This window comes from Hevea brasiliensis, chromosome 12 (assembly GCF_030052815.1).
Source record: "Hevea brasiliensis isolate MT/VB/25A 57/8 chromosome 12, ASM3005281v1, whole genome shotgun sequence".
NCBI classification, from domain to species: Eukaryota; Viridiplantae; Streptophyta; class Magnoliopsida; order Malpighiales; family Euphorbiaceae; genus Hevea; species Hevea brasiliensis.
The window spans coordinates 5,681,162-5,691,928 of record NC_079504.1 but is presented as its reverse complement, the minus strand read 5'-3'; the positions used below and the strand labels follow the sequence as shown (position 1 = coordinate 5,691,928).

Genomic DNA, 10,767 nt, shown 5'->3' with positions numbered 1-10,767 from the left:
CAAAAAGATGATCATGTCAGTCTTTAAGGTTATCAAGTCCAGAGTCAAGCTTCCTATCCACAAAATAAATGTTATCACTAAGCCTCTCCAGATAAGTAAATAATGCCTTGGTGTTGAATGGGGGAGGTTCTGTTCAGGAAGAAGGCCCAGCTGCAGATGGTGCTGGCTGTGAAGAAGCTGGTGGAACTAGCTGTGCAGCTGGAATTTCTGTATCTACTAGTTCTATTACTAGTTATGTAGAAGGGATCTCTAGCTATGCAGATTCAATGGATGACAAGTTGATTCCAGTTTTAAATAGATGAGGGGCATCAAAAAAGAGTGTGTTTGTAATGACAGGTAAGGGATGCTCCTCTGGATCAAAGCCAAAGTGTTTGGCTAGAGCAATTATCATTCTACCTATCATAATAGCACCTGTGGTTTTGCTAGCAATGTGCAACACATGTTCATAGAAGAAATACCTAGGAGCTAATTTGACTTTGTAGAAAGCACACCAAAGCATAAAGAGGTCAGATTTTCCCACAGCACCAGAGCTAGTCTCTCAGCCCAAGATTGTACTAGTGATAAGCCTATGGGTAAATCTAAGGGTTGGGTCTATTATTTGGGATGCTTTTGATCTGCCAGTGTGAAAACCTTGTGATTGGTTGGTAATAACCTTCCAAAATTATCCATCATTCCAAACCCCTTTATCCAAAACTTCTGTGTTTTTATAGGGGACCCCAAATAAACCATCAACAGCAAAACCAAAGATAGTATGGAATTGGTCCAATGATTGCTCTCTATCCTACCCCCAAACACCTAAATTTCATAATTGGTTTGTAATCTTTCTCATGCAGTTTTAAGGTGGCAGAAAATGAGGAAATAAATTCTAAAACTAGAGTTAGGTAAACTAACTCTTGTTTATGAACAAAGTCCATCCAAAATAGCCCATCAAGATAAGCAACAACATCATCAAATAAACCAACAGATTTAAGTGCTTCCTCAGAAATGTATCTAGTAGCATGCACTTTCCTGTCCTTTAAGTGCTTAAAATTGGCTTTATGTGTAGCATCAAGAAGAGGCCAAGGCAATTTAATTACCTGTGTAGTTGTCATAAGAGGTTTCTTCTTGGTTAAAGAGGGAGACTTAACTTATTGACTAGAAGTGGAGGCACTGGAACCCTTGGATTTAGAAGTAGCCATTTTAGGGGTTTTGTATGGATGTTCAGAACATGGGGTGGCAGGTGGTGGTTCTTTCCTCTTTGTGGTTAGAGGCAAGGATGGGGTGGGCCGAGTGCTCTTTGACCGTATTTTTCTTTTGTAGGGGGTCAGAGTTGAGGTGGAAGGAGGGGGTTGTTGAGGAGGAGGGGATTCAGGGTCAAGTAGTTGGATAGCCAGAGGGGTGATTTGGAGAGGAGGGGAGTTGTAAGCGAAATGAGGTGGTGTTTCCATGGAGATTGGGAAATTGATAGAGAAGGAAAATAGAAAAAAAGAAAAAAAATGGAAAGAAATTAAGGTTTGGGGCAACAAGAAAATGGGAAAAGGGATAGAAGCAATGCAGAGAAAAATGGAGAGTGGGGTTTCGTGAACAGTAATGTCAAGAAGGTGGGAAATGGGAAGTTAGGTGTAACGCCCTTTCTCCAGCCATTAGAGAAATTATCCGCTTTGGCTCAACCTATCCTGAGTCTTATGGTTTTGTCCCATAGGTAGAATGGAGAACTTCTCAGGAGATCACCCATCCTAAGATTTCTTTCAAGCGAGCACGCTTAATCCCGAAGTTCTTCCATCTCTCTAGGCCATTCCACTAAAAGGCGTCTCTAGTAATTAGTTTCCCCCATTTTAATATATGATTCGATTCATTCCTGTACCCCGCATTCCACTACCCTAAGTAGCCTCGCCATCCTAGAAGCCTTCCAGGAGTTTACTCTCTTATGCCACTCCCCACCCTCATTGGACCGCTTTCTCGGGTCAGGTCATCACAGGCCCACCAGCTTCTGCCTGGTTCATCCTCGAACCACACATCTACTAGAGGGGGTCCAGCTTTGATACCATCTATAACGCCCTTACTCCAATCACTAGAGGAATTGTCCGCCTTGGCCCACCCTATATTGAACCTCACGGTTTTGTCCCATAGGTGGAATGGAGAACTTCCCAGGAGGTCACCCATCCTAGGATTTCTCTTAAGTGAGCATGCTTAACCTCGAAGTTGTTTCAAATCTCCAGGCCATTCCATCAAAAAGCGTCTCTAGTGATTAGTTTTCCTCATTTCAATGTATGATTCGATTCATTCCTGTGCCCCGCATTCCACTACCCTAGGTAGCCTCGCTATCCTAGAAGCTTTCCGAGAGTTTACTCTCTTATGCCACTCTCCATCCTTATTGGACCGCTTTCCCGAGTCGAGTCGTTACAAGAAAATTAGGTTAGAGATCCACCTGAGAGGTGGGTAGCCTTAACCAGATGTGTTGGTAACAAGTAAGCCCGAAGGCTGTTCCTGTCCCTGTCCCTGTCAGGGGAGATACCAACCATCTCTCCTTTCTACGAACATACCAGCACTAATGTGTCGGATCCCATTAGAACTATGAAGTTAAACGTGCTTGGGCGAGAGCAATACTAAGATGGGTGATCACTGTGATGACCTAACCTAGGAAAGCGGTCCAATGAGGGCGGGGAGTGACATAAGAGAGTAAACTCCCAGCAGGCTTCTAGGATGGTGAGGCTACCTAGGGTAGTGTAATGTGGGACACAGGAATGAATCGAATCATACATTAAAATGGGGGAAACTAATCACTAGAGACACTTTCTGGTGGAATGGCCTAGAGAGTTAGAAGAACTCCGGGGTTAAGCATGCTTACTTGAGAGAAATGCTATGATGAGTGATCTCCTGGGAAGTTCTCTATTTCACCTATAGGACAAAATCATGAGGCTCAGGATAGGGTGGGCCAAAGTGGACAATTCCTCTAGTGGTTAGAGCAGGGGCATTATAGATGGTATCAGAGCCGGATGCCTTCTAGTAGATGTGTGGTTCGAGAACAAACCAAGTGGAAGCTGGTGGGCTAGTAATGACCCGACTCGGGAAAGCTGTCCAATGAGGGCGGGGAGTGGCATAAGAGAGTAAACTCTCGGCAGACTTCTAAAATGGTGAGGCTACCTAGGGTGGTGGAATGCGGGGCACAGGAATGAATTGAATCATATATTGAAATGGGGGAAACTAATCACTAGAGACGCCTTTTGGTGGAATGGCCTAGAGAGTTGGATGAACTCTAGGGTTAAGTGTGCTTGCTTGAGAGAAATGCTAGGATGGGCGACCTCTTGGGAAGTTCTCCATTTCACCTATGGGACAAAACTGTGAGGCTCAAGATGGGGTGGGCCAAAGCGAACAATTCCTCTATTGGTTGGAGCAGGGGTGTTATATTAGGGTTGCGTGATTGTTTTTTCAATTTGCACAGGATATGCGAGTTCTTACACAGGGTGAATAGGAAGATGCACAAGTTATGTCGGTCCTTGTGCAAGTTTCGGCAAAAATAAAATTGCAGGAAGTTGAGTAATGCAAAGTTGCGCAAGTTATGCACTAAGTTGTGCAGGTTTCGGCAAGAATGAAAAATAAAGCAGAAATGAAATATGAAAATTGCACAGGCTGTGCAATTTGCCTGTGCACAATTCAACAGAAATAAAGATTGGTAAAATCACATTGCAAACTTAGAAAATGCAAGGGAAAATGATGTTTAATCTCCATTTAAAATAGGAAATTTCACCAAAGAAATATGTGAATCATTAAAAACTAACATTAAAAATGCATTAATACATGCAAATCCAAATGATTTTTAGCTTACAGCCATTGTGTTTGCTCTTAAGATCTGGAGACACTATTTGTATGGGGAAAAGTATTACATCTACACAGATCATAAGAGTTTAAAGTATTTGGGTACTCAGAAAGAGTTGAATTTGAGACTGAGGAGATGGTTAGAATTGATAAAAGACTATGATTGTCTGATGGACTATCAGCCAGGGAAAGCTAATGTTGTGGTTGACGCCTTAAGTCGCAAGACTATGGCAAGTCTACGGGTTACTCCTTTGTCTTTGGTGCAAGAGTTAAGATCATTGCATGCTAGCTTAGAGATTAATGATGATGGGCAGACAGCAGATGCATGGCATGTACAGCCAGTATTGATTGATCAGATTAGAATGGCTGCTCAGAATGATCAGAAGTATCAGAGACTGTTGGAAGAAGTCCAGCAGGGCAAGAAACCAGAATTCTCAATAAGAGATGATGGTCTATTGCTACACCAGGGCAGAATGTGTGTTCCTAATGATGTTGAATTGAGGCAGATCATTTTGAAAGAAGCACATGAGTCTCCTTTTGTCATGCACCCTGGTGGTACAAAAATGTATAGAGGGCTAAAGGAGCATTACTGGTGGATGGGTATGAAAAGAGATGTAACAGAGTTTGTCTCCAAATGCCTAACTTGTCAGCAAGTAAAGGCAGAGCATCAAGTACCCACTGGGTTGTTACATCCACTACCAGTACCAGAATGAAAATGGGAGAGAATAACAATGGATTTTGTGATGGGACTTCCAAAGACACAGAAGAGTCATAATGCAATATGGGTCATTGTCGACAGACTGACTAAGTCTACTCATTTTCTGCCAGTCCGAATGGACTACAGTTTAGACAGATTGGCCAGGTTGTACATCGATGAGATTGTGAGACTTCATGGAGTGCCAGTATCCATTGTATCAGACAGAGATCCTAGATTCACTTCTAGATTCTGGGGTAGTCTTCAGAGAGCCTTAGGAACTAGATTGAACTTCAGTACTGCATTTCACCCTCAGACAGATGGCCAGTCTGAAAGGGTAATTCAGATTTTGGAGGACATGCCACGGGCATGTGTGATTGAGTTTGAGGGCAGTTGGGACACACACTTGCCTTTGATTGAGTTTGCTTACAACAATAGCTACCAATCAAGCATTGGGATGCCTCCATATGAAGCTTTGTATGGCAGAAAATGTAGAACCCCGTTGTGTTGGGATGACGTGGTTGAAAGAAAGATGATTGGACCCGAAATTGTTCAGCAAACTGAGGAAAAGATCAGGATGATCAGAGATCGACTTAAGACTGCATCAGACCGTCAGAAGTCCTACATTGATTTGAAAAGAAGGGATATTGAGTATGCAGTGGGTGAGAAAGTTTTCCTCAAAGTTTCTCCTAGGAAGAGAATTATGAGATTCGGTAGAAAGGGGAAACTGAGTCCTCGTTTCATTGGGCCATATGAGGTTCTGGAAAGAGTGGGTCCTTTGGCATATCGCTTGGCACTACCTCCAGAGTTAGAGAAGATACATAATGTCTTCCATGTGTCCATGTTGAGAAGATATCGATCAGACCCATCTCATGTACTACCAGTGGAATAAATTGAAGTGAATCCAGACCTCACATATGAGGAAGAACCCATAAAGATTCTGGCTTATGAGGTGAAGCAGCTACGGAACAAGCAAATACCGTTAGTAAAAGTGCTGTGGAACCATCATTCGGGCCAGGAGGCTACTTGGGAACGAGAGGAGGACATGAGGAGACAACACCCACAGCTATTCAGAGATTAATACCAGGTAAAATTTCGAGATGAAATTTATTTAAGGGGGGGAGAATTGTAACACCCCCATTTGCATAGCCTGGTAGATCTCACTGTTCCGGTGACCGGTATTAGTCCGGACAATTAAGGGGATTAGAACCACATCTAAGACAACTAGATAACCTATAAACACAAATAATTAGTAATTGCCAATTAGTTAAGTATAAATAAGAAAAACAGAACATAAGAAGTTAAACGAGCCGAGAGTCACAACGATGGGTGACCTTCTCGGGAACGACTGCGAAGTCATTTTAAACTCAAATTTCGAACCGTAAAATGTGACGCCGTGGTCCTTAGGACCATTATGAACACAGTGGAAAAGAGAAATCACGAAAAAGGACTGTTAAGCCAGTCAAATAATTAGGTTAGGGAGTCGGAAGAAATATTGAATTATTTGCAAACTAGGTTGAACCGGCGAGGGGCAATTTGGTCAATTGACCCCGAGAGCTGACTCCTGACCTAACTGTCAAATAAAATCGGAAAAAAGAAAATTTCAGAATTAAAAATTAAATTAAAGAACTAATAGAAAAATAAATAAAAAAAAGAGAAAAAATGAAAAAGGTGTAGGGAGATGACATCATGCATGACATCATGCATGATGCCATAAAGATTATAATTAATAAATTTAATTAAATTGATTTTTGGGTCTTCCATAAGACAAAAGACATAAAGAAAGAAAAGAAAAAAAAAAAACAAAACACAAAAGTCTTCTTCAACCCGTCACTCTCCCTCTCCCTCACATCTCCATTGTTAAAACTCCATTAAAGCTTGCTTCAAGCTCTTAAATCCCTACTAAACCCCAATTTCTCCCATAATTACTACATAAAAACTTGTTTTAGTCACTTGAGTAGAGGATTGAGCAAGAAAGAAGGAAGGAAAGAGGGGTGGAATTGAAGATTGAAATCCAAAGTTTAAGGTTAATGAATTTAAATTGAAAATTTATGTTTAATATTTGTGTTCTTGGTGTAGATAACTTAGATCTTAACTTAAAATGAAATAAAAACATTTGTGATGGACCCAACTAAAAATTTTGCCAACTAGGGTTACTATGCATATGTTTGAGTTTTGATTGAATTTAATATGGTAGGCAAGCTTGTATGGATGTGCTAATGAGATTGATATGCATTGAATTGGTTAAATGCAAGGAAATTGTGAATTAGGGTTTTGGACATTAGGGTTTAGAGACCAAAAATGTAAGGAAGTGGTAAATGATGTTTTTTACCTAATGTGAAGTGAGAAATGGTCATTTGTGACTAAATGAAGTGTGTTGGAATGGTTGGAGTTAAGGCCAAATTCGGATTGAGTGTGGTCATGCTACTAGCAGCATGACCAAGTTACCTTTGAGGGACCAAAAATAAAATTTTACAAGTCCAATTGGTATGGGACCAATTGAGAATGAAAATAGATACTAAATGACACAATTTGCATTTAGGAAGCATGCCCAAAAAGTGACCAAAACCTAGTGAACAAATTGACCAAAGTTGGAAAATTGCAGTCTGCCCTGTACAAACTGACCAAATGAACAGTATTTGTTCATTTGGTCATAACTTGAGCTAGGAAGGTCTAAATGACCTGAAATTTTACCAGTGGTTAGATAAGATATAGACCTAAAACTTTCATGAAGAACACAAACCCAAATTATGCCATTAACCAAGCATTTGGCCATCCCAAGTTGGTGACCCAAAACTGCCAGCACCAAAAATTGCCCAGAATTCTGGGTTAAATCCAATCTGGCAGCCATGGTTCAAATGGCTATAACTTGAGCTACAAAACTCCAATTAGAGTGATTCAAAAAGGAGAATAAACTTAAGACATTAGGGAACATTTTCTATGAAGAAAGTTTTACCAAATTCTAACAGAAAAATAACCAATGGAATAGTGCAACTTAAGATACCAAAACTGAAAATTTGTAAAATTACCTAAAAGACTTAAAATTTGAGTAAATGACCAAAACTAACAAGTTTGGTAACCAAAATGTGGTATGTGGGTAAAGTTGGAGTTCCCATACCTATTAAGCCTTAGAAAGTCAACAAATTGACTTGAATAGTATAGTGAATAGTAACCCCGAAACACAAATTTTAAAGAACGTCAAGTTTAGCAGATATAAGCTAGATAAAAGTAAATTTGAATTTATTTTTGGATTTATGCTAAGTTATGGTATTGAAACACTGTGAAACTGTGTGTTTCAGCTGAAAAAGACTTGGAAGGTCTGAGAGACTGAGTCAAGGCCTAAAGGCGACTCACGTCAGGTCTGTGCACAATAATTCTTGTTTAAATATTTTATTCTTGAAAATTTGACTTCTGTGACTAATTATGTATTGTGTTGCCATTTTATGATCGCAAACATGACTTTGGAAATTGATCAGATTTCTCACAAATTATTTGATTAAATTGTTTTGAATTGATTTTGTGTTTACACTTAGCATGACAGTGCCTTATTATTCCTCCTCCATTTATGGGTGAGATCGATTATTTTTCCTCCCTCTCTGGTTTACCAGTTGAGATTGTAGATCGGATGAGTACTCATTAGCTAGCTAGCCACCTCCCTCATTGATTTCGATTAGTGGGGTTGTAGATTGCTTTGTCGTGGTGTACAACACGACATTGATCGGAAATTTTGTGTCATGGCTTAAGTTGTGTATGACTTGGTAACACTGTGTTTATTGAATTATTTGTCTAAATTGTGTTATTATGAGTTTTGATAATTTGTGAAATGTGGTTGAGAAATATTTAAATTGTGTTTTGTTAATGAATGATTTATGTATTGTACTTAAAATTTTTATTGTGCACCACTGAGTATTTTTATACTCAGCGATAGCTTATTTTGCTGTCGCAGATAAGAGCAAGGAGAAAACAGCAAAGTGAACTGCTATTGAATTGAGGACTACACTGATATTTTTGTACGGGTATTGTTTTATACCCTTGTAGTTAATTTTGATGTAAATATTGTAATGTTTTATGTATCAATGTAAAGTTGAGCAGTTGTATAATAAATTGTAATAATATTATTTTTGAATTTTCTTTTTGTAAATTAAGATTTGTATTTGTGAATTTCATACTTTATGCACTGTGAATGAAGTTATGAAATATTTTGAGATGATAAATTTTGATTGGATTGTGGAATTATTTTGAAGTGGATTGAATTGAGTTGACTTGAGATTATTTGGAGGTTGGGAGTTGTGGAAAATTTATTGGAAGTGTTTTTCTCAGGTATTTGAAGAACTGTTTTCTTAAAATACAGATGAAACTTTGTCAAAATTTTTATAAAATTTGCGGCAAAATTAAAATGAACAAAAATTTTTACTAGTATTTAAGTTTTGAATAAATAATTTTAATTCTTACCAAAATGCTCACCACTTCCAAAATTTAAGAAAATTGTTTTAAAATTCCTTGTAGGGTACTTAATGAGTTATCGGTAGGTGAAGTTCGGTAGTTCATTAGGTAGTCTACGGGATCATGTTATGCCCTACAGAGGGGTAAGGTGTGACAGCATGTATGGTTGGATTGGATAAGGGAGCCGAGCTCCCATTTATTTTTATGACATTTGATTATGTGGAGGGTGAGCTGAGCTCCCCAAATGATTATATATTGTGTTTATAGGTCGGGTGAGTCAAAAACTCCTCATTTTATGGTCCATTTCATGGCTAGACTCTGTCCGGTTGAATTCTTGAAATTGGGCCTAAATGGGCCTTAGAGTTGGGTTGAGGAATAGTTAGGCTTACTACAGGCCTCGGGGACTTTATGCTGGCCCAGGTCCTAATGCCGGTCTGGCCCATAGGTTGAGTCGTGACATTTTAATTTTAATTATTATAAGAGAATATAAAAATAATATTTTTTTAATTTAAATTAATTATAAGTATAATTTTTTATTTTATTTAATTATAAATAAAAATAATATATCTTATCTTTTTACTTTAAATTATTAAAATTAATTATATTTAAAATTTTTATTTTAATCCATTATATGAAAATATAAAAATTATATTTTTGTTGTGTTTCATTTTAGTTAGGTATAATTATTTATAATTATAATATACAATTTTAATTGTTTATATAAAAATAATATTTTTATATTTTAATTATTGTTCTAATTATTTTTTTTATTTTAATTAATTATTTTAATTATTAAGATTATTTAATTATTATTATAATTATTTTAGGTTTTTTTATTATTATAACTTTGACAATTATAATTATGATTATAATTTTTTAATTAATTATTAAAAATATTATAATATTTTACCTTTAACAAAATAACCATTAACCTATTTTTTTAGAAAAATGGTAATTCTCTTAACTATGAGAATTGAATTATCTAATTTTTGAGAATGAAAATAAAAAAAATGAGTTTTTAAACACCCACAAAGAGAATGTTGATTAATTTTCCAAACTTGTATATAAATAAAAATATTTTTTATTATTTAATTATAATGTTAAATAAATAATATATTTTTATATTATTTATGCATAAATATTTTTATATTTTAATAAAATTATTAAAATATAAAAAATAACTTTATTTTTTAGTATCCAAACACAACATTTTTAGAAAAATATTTTCGAAAAATAAATAGAGTCTAAAATAGGTAATTTTTTAAAATGCCATTCGGTTGTGGGGGCAACCAAATTAGATAACCCTAAGCTCATCAAGATATTCATTGGTTTTTTTTTTTTTTTCAATGATCAAGATATTCATTGTTGCTGATACTCATCTAGGGAGGATTATAATTTAAGTATTTCCTCTCTAAAAAAAAAAAAAATTGAACTTTCCTTATAATCTCCCCTCATCCAGTGATTCAAAGCTGGCTTGCCTATTTGTTTATTTTTTATATTGGTGAGGCGACAGGTCGTTTAGGTTGCTTTTAGTACAGTATCATAATGAGCAGGTCCACGAACTAGTGATTCGCCAGAGCGAAACCCACACTGCCAAATTAGGCATTGCTCGAACTTGTTGAAGGACTTACAATTTGTTTATCAAATTCGACAGCTATTGGCTGAGTTCATTACGAGATCATAAAATAATGATTAATCCATCTAAAAAAATTAAAGAAATTAATAGTAACAGAATCAAATTAAAGCGGGAAATATTTTGGAAAAAAAAAAAGAAAAGAAAAGGAAAACATACATTCGCAAATCACAATTTTGGATATCCGAAAAATGCAAATTCA

General features: G+C 36.8%; 1 non-coding gene across 1 annotated transcript; it reads right to left on the bottom strand.

Annotated features, from left to right (window-relative positions):
- Positions 1-2,383: 2,383 nt before the first annotated feature.
- LOC131171665 (U6atac minor spliceosomal RNA) lies at positions 2,384-2,520 on the bottom strand. Its single transcript, XR_009142323.1, has one exon. It is a non-coding gene; the product is annotated as a U6atac minor spliceosomal RNA (small nuclear RNA).
- Positions 2,521-10,767: the final 8,247 nt, after the last annotated feature.